General features: G+C 31.5%; 1 long non-coding RNA gene across 1 annotated transcript in view; it reads left to right on the top strand.

Moving 5' to 3' along the window:
• Positions 1–1,124: 1,124 nt before the first annotated feature.
• LOC149134357 (uncharacterized) overlaps positions 1,125–14,442 on the top strand; it is an 81,489-nt gene continuing 68,171 nt past the window's right edge. The window contains exon 1 of the long non-coding RNA XR_016242849.1: positions 1,125–1,266. This is a non-coding gene — a long non-coding RNA (uncharacterized LOC149134357). The remainder of the gene's footprint in view (positions 1,267–14,442) is intronic.

The following is a 14,442-nucleotide window of genomic DNA, read 5'->3' as shown; positions in this document are numbered from 1 at the left end:
TAAGGCTAGATATTAAATTAAAATAAGAACTGGGAATAAGATAACAAACTAGGGATTTAAGTAAGAAGAGATGAGGTTCAAATCTTAGTATAAAACCCATAGAATATAATGGTAATAGCAAATAATGATAATATATTGAAATATTATTGAATATATCACTGATGGAGCTTGAAAAGATTCCTAGGAGCAAGGATTTCTGGATAAAATTCTCTTAGCCCAATAATGAGACACAATATTAATGTAAAATAAAATAATAGCAATGATAGCCTCCCAGGGGCAACACAAATAATCTACCTATCGTGGATAAAAAAAAAATCTACCTATCGTGGATAATCAATAGTCAATAATAAATAAATTAATAAATAAATTAATAAATAAATTAATAAATAAATTAATAAATAAATAAATAAAATAAATTAATCTAGTAGACACTCACAGGAGAGCAGTAACAATAGAAAAGATTAAGGAGTTACCTCCCCTGTATATCAAAATATAATCAAGACAGCATGGCGAATAAAACGGCATAGTTAAATAATTTTTAATAATCTGTTCTGATCGATAATTGTGTTTTTTGGTCATTTGATAAGTAAATTCAAAAAAGGATAAAACTATTTTACAAGAACGCAAATACGCGGTAAATTTGGAAAATTAAACATTCGAATACGAGCCATGCTCCATATTTGACTCGTGTCTCGAATGTTGTCTGGTCATTCTGCCGATGATAGTCCGACCTTTGTGAGATATATAATTTTTATCTTACTAAAATTGACTTGAAACCATGGTACAGAATATAGATTGGTAAATGTTTTTATTTTTCATTCCCTTTCGAAATTATCCCTACTTTTGTGGTATGTAGTCTTTTGCTGCTATTTCTAGCGGGTTAGATGTCCTATTACAGGCATCTTCGTATTTTAAATGAATAATACATAGTCTATTGACTGTTTTTTACTCTCGCTAGACCACTGGTGGTAAATAAAATTTCTAAAATTTATTTGCTACCCTGTGTTTTATTAATAATGAAAAAAAATCTTTTTTAGCTAATTTCTGACAGAAAATCGGCATTTGTATATTTACTGCCGAATAGGTAAACCGCAAATACGCGGTAAATTTGGAAAATTAAACATTCGAATACGAGCCATGCTCCCTATTTGACTCGTGACTCGAATGTTGTCTGGTCATTCTGCCGATGATAGTCCGACCTTTGTGAGATATATAATCTTTATCTTACTAAAATTGACTTGAAACCATGATACAGAATATAGATTGGTAAATGTTTTTATTTTTCATTCCCTTTCGAAATTATCCCTACTTTTGTGGTATGTAGTCTTTTGCTGCTATTTCTAGCGGGTTAGATGTCCTATTACAGGCATCTCTGTATTTTTAATGAATATATATATATATATATATATATATATATATATATATATATATATATATATATATACATGCATGCATATATATGCTGTATACATATACATGTATATGTATATATATTACATAATTCTTGTTCTTGTCCGTGAATCTTTTATGTGCGGGTATTAGATTTCTCGAAATTGCCTACATCGATGATATTTAACGATATTGAAAGTTTTGTAAATTTTGCAATGACTGTGTCTTGTTCTGATAGCCTAATCTTGCACGGGAAATAATTTTAACAATTTCCTCTCTAATATTATACGAAATATTTAGTTTAATAACAATTGTCCTTTATTAGTGAAACATGTAGATGTATAGGCTATATTATTAGCAAATATCTGAATGTTTTCTTAGAACTTTTATCGTTTTGCATTGCTTGTAGCTTGGCAAATGATATCCTATATTAATTTGAAACAATTTAGTTTCATTTCTCAATTATTTCTTTCCTTTTTACTCATATGTTTTTAATGCATCGGTGTCTTTTTCTATTAGATGTCTTTTTGTTTTCTCTGATTCTATATTTTATATATATAGTCTAAGTTATATTCTAATAAAAATTAGAATCGCAGTGAGCTTTTTCTGAATTGGAAGATTATGCAATCCCAGCTTCTGATAAAATTAATATTACGACACTTATAGAAGCCGTTGAACTGGTAGGATCGTGAACGTCCCGGAGAAAAAGCTGAGCGCCATTTCTTTAGGCCGTCATCATTTTTATAAATTTGAAACGCCAGCGATGATAAATTTGCCTTTCACCATTTCAAGATGATAAAAATATATGCCATATTTCTATATGTGATATTTAAACCGATATTAAAACAACGATGAATATTTCTAGAAGTATATAAAACATTCGTAATAATATATATGCTGACTAATGAAAGGTCTCGTCTAAAATGGTGTGGTTGAAAATCGGAAATATAAAGGAGAGCACTCTGTATGATAACAGATTCACGAGTAATGTCCTATTTCTAACAGCCACCGTCTCACAGCTATCGTTTTTAATAAGTAAAATGACAATTGGCGCAAGTGTATTTGTCAAGGTCAAAATACTATGTCAGTAATTTCTTTCATGGGGAGTTCATTAAGGACAGGTGAACTGAATTAAATAAGTAACAATTTAATGATTGCACCTCTTTCTTGGACATCGATTAGAGAAAGGGACAGTATTTATAATTAATGAGAGGGTGATATTGAAATGCATCTAGTGTTTCTGGAGAAATAGTAACAGAACGTGATTTTAACACGGATTCATATGCAAAGGAATGCATGGAATTTCATCCAACTGTTTCACTATGCTGCTTCCACCACGCTCCTCGTTCTAAACATTGTGAAAAATATCGACCTGTCCTACATATGGGTTTTATTTTATTAGATGTTAAAGAATTGATGTAATTACATTATGCAAGTTTTCACTCGAACCGAAAGAGCGAATAAAAAAATAATACACAGAACTCATATTTAGATTTATTTTAATATATTAAATTGTTCAGTCATCTGTAAATTTAAATTCTATGGCAATAAATTTATTTTAATTAGAAAAGTAAATTGTGCAAATAAACAATTGGACGAATTGATAATTTAACGTCTTATGGCAATAATAAAATGTAAACATTAGTTGTAACGTTTTACAACAAATTTAAAACTTCATTATTGTGTAAACGTTTGTATTCAAGCCAATGTGGTATGGTAGGAGAGTGCCGAGATCCATAATAATTTTAAGCAGAATATGCAATGGACTAGAGCATTTAGAGCAAATAGAATTATGCAAATAAACGTTTTAAATATTCCTATGTGTAATTATGTTTAGTGTATTGCTGTAATTGCTAAAGTCTAACATTTGCCGCAGAATTTTGAATTTGAAATGTTGTATTGGGCTGTGAGTTGTATCAGTTCGTAGAATCCTTATACAGAAGACAGTTCGATGTGTAATGTTCACCAAGGAAAGATGAGCTTCGCTACTGATCGTCCCTGTATATATATATATATATATATATATATATATATATATATGTACATGTACGCTTACAAATACACAAATAGAATATTTCCCATGAACATATATATAACGAAGAAACATATAATATATATATATATATATATATATATATATATATATATGCATATATATATATATATATATATATATATATATATATATATATATATATATATATATATATATATATATATGTATGTATGTATATATATATATATATATATACATATAAATACATACATACACACATACATATTCACATGTATGTGTATATGTATATATTTATATATATATATATATATATATATATATATATATATATATATATATATATATATATATATATATATATATATACTTACAAACATATATATAGGAGAGTATTGTAGTTCGCTTACAGATGCTGGAACACTGACAAAAGCATAACAGTCACAACTGAAGCACATGAAAGGAATTTGGGTAATTTAAGAATTATCGAAGCTCTACTCATACACAGACAAGGACCCCAAATTAACAACAGGTTGGTAATCAATATATTATTTAGTTACATCTGGATGCGTGTAGGTTCATTTTTGATAACATGCTCATGTATTGTTTATAAGAAAAAAAAAGAGAGAGAAAAAAGGGGAAGGAAAAAAAGGAAACTGTACATACAACACAACTTAGAAGCAGCGCTACAGATGTACCAGCACGCACGACATTGACACAAGGGCGAACTCACGCATTTCATACGAGGAATTCCGGAAGGAGTTTCGTGAAACCACTGCTGTGACAATTCCGGAAAATAAAACAGGGAAGCTGTTGGAAAACCGACTCCATCAATTCATGGGGATAGCTGAAGAAGGAATTTTTATTCCGAAATATCATATCTGAATATGGATAATTAAATTACAGCAGTTATTATAGTCCATTGTTTGTATTATAGTGCATCCAAAACATCTTATTCTGTATACACACACACACACACACACACACACACACACACACACACACATATATATATATATATATTATATATATGTATATAAATATATACGTATACACATACATATCCACATGTATCTAAGTATCACTACAACTGATATTTATTCGGGTTCAGTCATAGGATTCAGATGAGGCAATATTAATTTGAACTAATCGTAACGAGAGTTTATGTGACATGACTCTCTAATAGTGCAAGCATGCCAGAAGTCCTGATGTGGTCAATTTAGTTTTGATAATTCTCGTACCTTACATTTTGTATGGAAGTCTTTTATGTTTTGGCAAATGGATCCAACCCTTATAACATTATGTCAACCTTAATTATACATTCTAGTTAATAAATTCGATAGATAAGAGCATTTAACTGGTTGTAGTTACCAAAACCTTTCCTTCAATCTGACTGGCAATGAGTTCACGAGACAAATGACCTGATGCAAATGTGATGCATTTAACTCTCTTGCTGAATGAAGGTCAATTATTCTTACAACTAGAAGAGTGTGTAAATGATTTTCTCTTGGGCAATCTCCCCAGTGCCTATGATAAGCAGCTTTAGATTGTTATGCTTCTGAAACATTAGCATTACAGTACCTGTATGTCTTCTAATATTATGAAGAATTTGATGTCTTGAATCGTATTATTAACATGCCAATCCCTGCAAAGGTTATTATTCAAGCTTATGCAAAAACTTTGATTTCTACTCTTGAAGGCATGCGAAATAATTTATGTAAAATGAAATTATAGCAGCAAACATGAATAGCCCACAACCGACTGTGATTTCTCACCATTTACCAATACCCGACATTCTTCCAAGCAATTAATGCATGTGATTTACATTTGAATGGGGAAAAAAATTGCACGTATAAATGCACATAACCGAACCCAGTATTCTGTTTTATTAGCTTAGATACGGATTTTTACACACATCTGTTATACAGATGAAAATAATATCATCATTTTGGATATATAATCCGCTTAATAGTTTAAAAGTGAACGTGGTTGCCCTACCACTTATGTTCAAATAAATATAAAAAAGACTAAATATCATCTTTAGCATATACGCAATGTTTCCTGTAACTTGAATGGGCATGAAAATTAGACATGACGGTGCACAATAGGTTATGCAATTTCTAGAATTACACAATTTATACATGAAATGCATTTGAAATGTATTTAGTCAAGTCGCAGCCCTCGAAGCAAATATTTTCCTTTGAAAGAGTCCCGCTAATATATATGTCGATGCAACAATACAGGATCTGATATATATATATATATATACTCAGTTTCTTTCGAATTCTTTTCAATTTATTCTTCAGTATACCCTATGCCATCTTTAGGTACACTCATACTTCAGACAAAATCTCTGCCATTTTTATATGCATTTATCATTTGCAGTTTCCATTTATCATGCTTTTCAAGTATTTTACTTTTATAAATGTCATACAAGTTTCAACATGCTCTTTTGTATTTTGATTTACATAACTCACCATCCCAAATATTAATGTACACATAAAATACACTTAAACCTCTAAAAAAGGAAAAAAAACATAAAATGATACTAATTACGGATCTATTAGCAGAACATACGAGTAAGATGTCATATAGTAAAGCCCCAAGAACACACACATACACACACACACACACACACACACACACACACACACACACACACACACACACACACACACACACACACACACACACACACACACACACACACACATATATATATATATATATATATATATATATATATATATATATGTATATACATACATATATTATTACTCGTTAAAAGGCAGATTGTTATCCGTATATATAAATATAAACACATCCAAATTCTTTCGTTAATCTACAAAAAATGTAAATGTATTCACGTACATCAATTTGGTGTATCTGGAAGGCGTATGATACTTTAATAAGTAATATATTCTTTTAGCTTCCGAGCTATATGATTCACTTGGCTTAGACACCGCACTTTTCAATCTCAACGAATTCCGACCGAGTATATATCGGTTTTTACTATCTGGAGGCCTCACTTCCGTTAATAGATGGTTTAATATCAATTAACACAATGCATTATAATGAGTAAGTTTCATATCATCTAATGTATTGATCAATGATAATAATGATAATGTTATTGATGATGATGATGATGACGATGATGATGATGATGATGATGTTTTGAGAGGCAATGATAACAAAATATAGGCGTATGATGATAATGTCACGATAGCAGCGCACCCACATGAAGAATACCTTATCTCAGTTTATGTGGAACATATCTTTACTCAGAAACTCTAGCGATAATAACGGAAATGACGCTCTTGAACATTTAGGAGAAGGGAATTTTGTTGTTATCGTCACCTCATGTCGAAATCTTAAAAAAAATATTTTAATATATCATATAAATGTAATTTTTGACTCTGAATCCGAATCTGTTAATTTATTCCAGAAAAATCTGACAGGTGTTCAAAGTTTGATAATTTTCAGAATTTTCAGCCAATCAGAAAACAACACATCCACTGCCTCTTCTATTTTCTGTCACAGTAGCGGGAAAGAGGGGCGGGCAGCGACATGTTAAACCATTAAACTAAAAACAGTAAAGAGTGAAAAACATTGAAAGATACCCGAGCAAATTAAATACTTAAGCTCTGCTACCAAACCAACAGGAGTTGCTGCAAATAACAGTCAAAACATTGCTTAAAATAGATATTTATTAGTTTAAAAAGTCAAGACCGAAACATTCCAATACACTCTAGGATTTTAGAAAATAAATTATTATTTTCATATCTCCTTCTCCACATAAGTTCACAAAGAGCCAACGATAGAACAGTGTGTCCCACGCCGTTGTTATAATGTTATAATGAGGTTTTTACTATTGTTATTACTATACAGAATTATAGTAGTAATGTCAGTTGGCGGCCCACTGTATATTACACAAATTTTAAATACTGGGAAACTAAGGGGTGGCCTGTGGCAGTAGCGCCTTACATTGTGTAGAAAAGTATAATTCTATGCTGCAACTAATTTCATTTGACACTCCAAGATATCTGACATTCACAACCTCAATAAAAACCCATTTCGACCTGAAGCACTATTACAAGAAGCTCCTGTAGGTGACGAATAATTGAAAGGAATAAAAAAGAAGGAAAAAGCTAATGCAGTGGAAATAGAGAAATCATTAAACGCAAACACTGGCTGATATTGCTCACAAACCTGACCAGAAAAAGGAATTTCTCCATATCATCCGACTATAATATACCTCCAAAACTATAAGGAAAGGTATCTCAATACAAATATCTGTCCACAGACTAAACCATGGAGATGGTTATTAAAGGTAATAATCATTTGGAATTAGTGGGTGGCAAGTCAAGGAACATCCGTCGACATCTCTTTTTGTGGGATTTAAAATCCTGTTCTGAAAAATAATATTTTATTTGATATGCTCTTCTTTATTGTCATCAAAATTATGAAAGTGGCTAAATACGTTCAGACTGGTGAAAGTTTCAAATCAACAAAGCAAATAAATATTACACTGATCATGTAATTTGTAGCCCCAGGGAGGGTTAGAGTAGAAAATATTGACAGTTTCTCATGTAACGATCGGGAAATGGGCTGTCTTTGCGTCAGAGATAATTGCAACACACCTCTGAAATTCGTGACGATTTGACACAACTATCGTATAACGTAGAAATATTTGCGGTATAAAGAATCGCACAGCGTACCGAAATACACATGAATTATTATATTAGAGGGTAAATGCATTTAAGTTTGTCTTTCTGCATCTCCAGGTCAATGATTATTGAAAGTTTTGTTATCAACACAGTGGGTGTATTTAAATACATAATGTCAACGATTTTGAATCGCATCATATACTTATACTGCTTTAGTACATACTTGACGCATTGTAAACAATGTTGTATATTGTATGTCATCAACTGCTTGAAATATATTCTTCCATTCAAATAAGATTCTGTATATGTTCGATTTTAAGAAATAACTGTAATAATTTGAGGTGTGTATGAAGTTGAGTCAGGTCCAATCCTACACATTTTTTTGACTTAATCTTAAGAGAAAGAAATCAGTTTTATTTAACCTCGCCCAAATTTTTTGTTCATATCATTATTATTTTATTATAATTTTTTAATATGTTTCCTGATGTCAGTCATTTGCTCTTATAAGTAAGAAAAAATGTCGCGGCATATTTCATTAATTCAATTCTTTGAGAACAATTATATTCTATAAATCCACCTAACCATATAGGAAATTTTCTTGATTTAACTTCTATCAATAGAAACCTAATTCTGTATTCTTATGTCAAATGTGAATCACGTAATGGTACATAAGGTGACTGAGAGCAATTTAAGTATAAACAATAGCAAAGATATTTCAATACAGGCGCGTACATGTATGCATATATATATATATTTATATATATATATATATATATATATATATATATATATATATATATATATATATATATATATATATATATATATATATATATATATATATACTTGTACACATTTATGTGTATATATATATATGTATGATATACACACACATGTACATATTTAAGTACGTATATATATATATATATATATATATATATATATATATATATATATATATATATAAATATATATATATATATATTTACGTGTATGTGTGTGTACATACATACACACATACGTATATATATATATATATATATATATATATATATATATATATATATATATATATATATACATATAAGGCTGTGTGAGTGTGAACGCACGCGCGTGTGTGCACGCAACGCAGGCGCACAATCTTTTAGTTCCTTTGTAAAAAAAAAAACAAGTTCCTTTTAGTGGAAATATGTAATGATTATAAAAGAAAATTTATGGCTTGGAGAGATGAGCTAATAGATAATATAATGTATAAAGAAGGACAGACAGGAAAGTTAAATAGAGTTAGCATTAACGTATACATATCGTTTGTATATTCAATAAATCAATGACTCATCTTGCGTTTGTTTTAAGAAAATAATTTTGTTATTCTAGACAATAAGTATATATAATGCCCGTAGACTTATAACGAGAATTCATAAGCATTGTATATATATATATTTTTCTAAACTGATCACTGTTTTCTGCTATTATATATTTATCCATACGAAAGGAAAGAAAACAAAACACATGAAAATGCTTCAAAATATTTTTTTTCGAGTGAGAGACTGAATAATATAATGGTAAACTGAACGCGTGGATATAACGAAAACATATTCATATTTCAAAAGAAGCTGCTATTGATATCGATGATCAATTGCCACTGTGTTCTGTTTATTTAAAGGCGGGAAAACAAGTTACTGCGTAAAATAACATATAAGCGAATGTGTTGGAATATTTCACTCGCTATCCAATGTAAATTCTAATTAAAGTTTTGAATTTGGTATGCACACAATGTAAATATATACTCTTTTCTCTTAGTCACGTAGTATTGCTTTTGATTAAATGCGCATTGTTGCATGTTAGTTGTCAAGCAAAATAATCATTTCGGACAGTGGAATTACACTCACAGAGAAGTAATAATTTCCTACATTTAAAGAATACATTCTGCGAAAGTTGTTTAGACTTACAAATTGCTACTCTCGCTCTGTATCTATCTATCTATCTATCTATCTATCTATCTATCTATCTATCTATCTATCTATCTGTCAGTCTGTCTGTCTGTTTGTCTGTCTGTCTGTTTGTCTGTCTGTTTGACTGTCTATCCGTCCGTCTGTATGTATGTACGTATGTATGTCTCTCTCTCTCTCTCTCTCTCTCTCTCTCTCTCTCTCTGTATATATATATATATATATATATATATATATATATACATATATATATATATATACATATATATATATACGTATGTGTGTATGTATATATATATATATGTATATGAATATGCATATATGGTACCTTTTGTATTAGTTTTTCACTATTAAATTGTCATGGATGTCGAATTGCAAGTAATTTTTCCAATGCTTTGCAATGCTTGGATACTTCGGGTCATAAAATAACTGCTGCCGTATCCAAGTCTTTAGAAGAAGGCTTAGAAATATGCTGAAGAATTTAAGATACCAAACGTATATGACAGGTACGAAGAATTTATCAAACATCCCAACGTAGATTTCGTATGCTTTTCAACCATCAACTGTGACCATCATCTTCTTTCCATTCCCAGGCTTAACGATGGCAAACCAGTTCAGTGTGAGAAAAACTTGTACTAATCTGACGGAGACAGAAAAAATGTTTGAACTTGCAAAATCACAGAAATTATTTTTAATGGAGGGTTTGTGGTCTAATTTCTTCTCAGCTTATGCTGCTATTAGAGAAGAAATTGAGTCTCGAACCAGACAAATGATACGCTACAGGGATGTGGCATTTTTGGTTGGCATATTTTCAAAGCAACACATTTCTCAGCGCTCTTTTTGTGGTGGGGGTATTTTGGAAATTGATGTTTATACAATATGGTTTTACTCTTTTACCTGTTTCAGTCATTTGACTGCGGCCATGCTGGAAGCACCGCCTTTAGTCGAGCAAATCGACCCAAGGACTTATTCTTTGGATGCCTAGTACTTATTTTATCGGTCTGTTTTGCCGAACCGCTAAGTTACGAGGACGTAAACACACCACCATCGGTTGTCAAGCGATGTTGGGTGAACAAACACAGACTCACACACACACACACACACACACACACACACACACACACACATACGACGGGCTTCTTTCAGTTTCCGTCTACCAAATCTACTCACAAGGCTTTGGTCGGCCCGAGGCTATAGTAGAAGTCACTTGCCCAAGGTGCCACGCAGTGGGAATGAACCCGGAACCATGTGGTTAGTAAGTAAGCTAGTTACCACACAGCCACTCCTGCGCCTACTCCTCCAAACTTCATATTCAGAAAGAAACCTGGGACAATTACTGCTGTTGGAACAATTGCTGATCGAGGTGTTGACCAGTCTGCCAATATTGTTCTAACTTATAAGGATGGTGCCAGAGCCTCTTTGTCCTACAATACTGCTACAATAGAAAGAACAGATGCATATATTTGTGGAACTAAAGTCAGAATTTATGTACATCCACCATTTTGAAGTGCCAATAAAATTGGGGTGAACAGAGAATAAAGAGAATTTCTAATCCTCAATAGCTGTGGGTTATCTTACCAAACTGAATGTGTTTGCCAGTGTTTTGAGAAAGGTCATCTTGAATGTCATGCTCACTTCCATTCCGATACTTAGTCCATTATGAAAAGAGAGAAGAGGGCTAATAATATTATTGATTAATGCATATTTTATACCACACATAAAAACAGGCATCATTTGCTCATAACATATTTCATACATATATATCTCAAACTGCAACATATACACATGTATATATGTATTTCAAAGTAACAATGGCTTCTAAGTTTTGCCTTTCAAAGAACTACAAATGCTTTACCTGGCAGAAGTTCAAAGTCATTGTCATTTTACTAAAACATAAATATTTAAAACCTTCCCCCGCCCGCCCAAAAATTGTCATGGATGTCTACAAGTCACAATCTTTCTCGTATATTCATTATATTAGTATCATCTTATTTTCAGATTTTAAAAGTAGTTATTTCTGTTTCCTGCATTCCAATTTGAGTTGTAACGATCTTGATTATTTAGATATCTGAGCAATCTTAATAAATATACATTGTTCAGTGGTAAATTCGTTCTTTTACTCGATTCATTTCAATCCTTATGTACTTAATTTTCCTCAATAGTTTTAGCCAATCAGTCACGACTTCTTCGCAACGTTTCACTAGTTTGACAATGCCTTGATGGTAAAATTTTCCAGGTCTTCACTAGAAGAATCTAACAAAACCGTTTCAGTTCAACACTGCCTTAGAACGAAACACATTTAGGACTGCTTTTCAGAAAACAGATTATATTCTGATACCCTGTGTCAGGAAAATACGGTGAATGCAGTAGCCCTTCATCACCTGTTTTTGTCGAATTAGCGACACGGTGGCGAAGGTTGGTGTGTTTATGAACAGCGACGTTTTACCACTCGTGTTGTTTCGTTCTGTGTTCACGTGCACGCAATTGTGGGACCTTTGCTGTGGAGTGCACGTACCAGTCGATGGTATCTCAAAATCTTCCCGTGTATTGGGCCAACTCTATGGCTCATTGGTGCAGATGTAGCTGAATGTATCCGGTCATTCCATCTTCATTAATTTGAACAAGTAGGCCGGAATTTGGAGCGTCTATGAGGAGCAAATCCCTTGTCTTTAGCGTATAAATAATTTCTATGCAATTATTTCTGTCATCGTGCCATTTCTGTACATATTACAAATATCTAGATGGGTGTTGACAAATTTGGAACCTTGACTGAAAGCAAAGAGAAAAAGCTGCCGAAAATGGTAATTTTTTTCTGTTTGACAACTCAAATGTATGGAAAGTGCTAAAAATTATTTACCCCGTAAAAACAAGATATAGAAGTTCTACTGGAAGAAAGAACTGAAAAAGATACACATATAAAAATCTATATTAGAAGAAAGAAAAGGATTTATGTAACAAACCGAAATTAGCCGAGAACATTAATTTTGCTGCTTATTGTGTTCTGTTATCAATATCTCTGACGAAACTGTTGCCGAGATATATCGGCCAAAGTAATCGTCTTCACTTGGATAACTACCGCTATGGTCGAGAACGAGAGATTTTCAAGAAGGTTCAACTGCCAGTTTTCTTGCAAATGACCTTCCCCGTATCTGCACATACGTGTACAGATGCCTGGTTAACCTTCCATTACATAAGTCAAGCAACTTCAAGAGTTCTGCATAATATACATTTCACCGATATAAATTTATGTTAAGAAACAGATGATTAGTATTATAGTAAGTTCAGAGGAAAGAATTTGGTACTTTCTTTCCTAACAGGTATGTTTCGTTTTACATGTTAAACAACATGGAATATATAGTTCTAATTTATATACAAGGGAAAAGGAAATCAAGTAGGTAATCAAAAGAATACTGTTTCAATTAAAAATATTAATTTCCGTCTTGTCTCTACACCATTCCACATCTGTATGAAGAGGGAAAAAATCAAATTGTTGGCAAATGTTTTTCGAAAGTGTTTGAGTCCTGACAAAAAAGACAACATACAATTTTTCTGAAATTTACATTGAGGGAAATATTTACTTAACAATAGCCATTATGAAGTATCTGACACAAAAAAAACCAATGCCGGATTTTGCATTTATTCCGAAGTGACAATACATATTTGACTATCGAGTTGGGATTAATTTTAATAACCTCTGACATATTCTGAATCATTAGTATTGTAGAGTAGCCGATTGTATCAATAGCAATATATGGAATATAATTAAATTAGCAAAATCAATTTGCACTAGACTTGCAGCGACGGAGAGTTGACATTGGGATGGTTTTCTTGAATCTCACCGACTATCCATTGATTTTTGTTTATGAGAGAGAAGTTACAATTCAGCTCCATTAAGTAATCAACTGAATATCAATCATGTTCTTTTGCTCATCTAATAATCATAAAACTCAAGTTAAACCTTGGAAGATGACACATGGAATAGATATATCTGTTTGTTAATGGGTTTGTTTACATAAAATGTTGTACAAGAAAATATCATTTTCCGAGATTTGTTTGAAGAAATTCTAGTAAGAATCGAAATTTCTAACAAAAGGAAAAAAGTAGGATCCTACTTTCTATGTTCTATAATATATATTTTAAATAATTAGTGGTATTTTTATATTTTATATTTTATATACTATATATGTAAAGCATATGTTATGCATGTATGTATATTGCAATAATTGTCTTTTTTAAAAATAAATAATTAGACATAATATAATGTTTATAAGTTGATGAATACAAACTCTTGTTCCCCTTCATTTTCTTATTGCTCTCTCTCTCTCTCTCTCTCTCTCTATATATATATATATATATATATATATATATGTGTGTGTGTGTGTGTGTGTGTGTGTGTGTGTGTGTGTGTGTGTGTGTGTGTGTG

This window comes from Octopus bimaculoides, chromosome 8, assembly GCF_046866305.1.
Source record: "Octopus bimaculoides isolate indiv1 chromosome 8, ASM4686630v1, whole genome shotgun sequence".
NCBI lineage: Eukaryota > Metazoa > Mollusca > Cephalopoda > Octopoda > Octopodidae > Octopus > Octopus bimaculoides.
The sequence above is the reverse complement of the archived record's forward strand: the minus strand, read 5'-3'. Positions and strand labels throughout refer to the sequence as shown.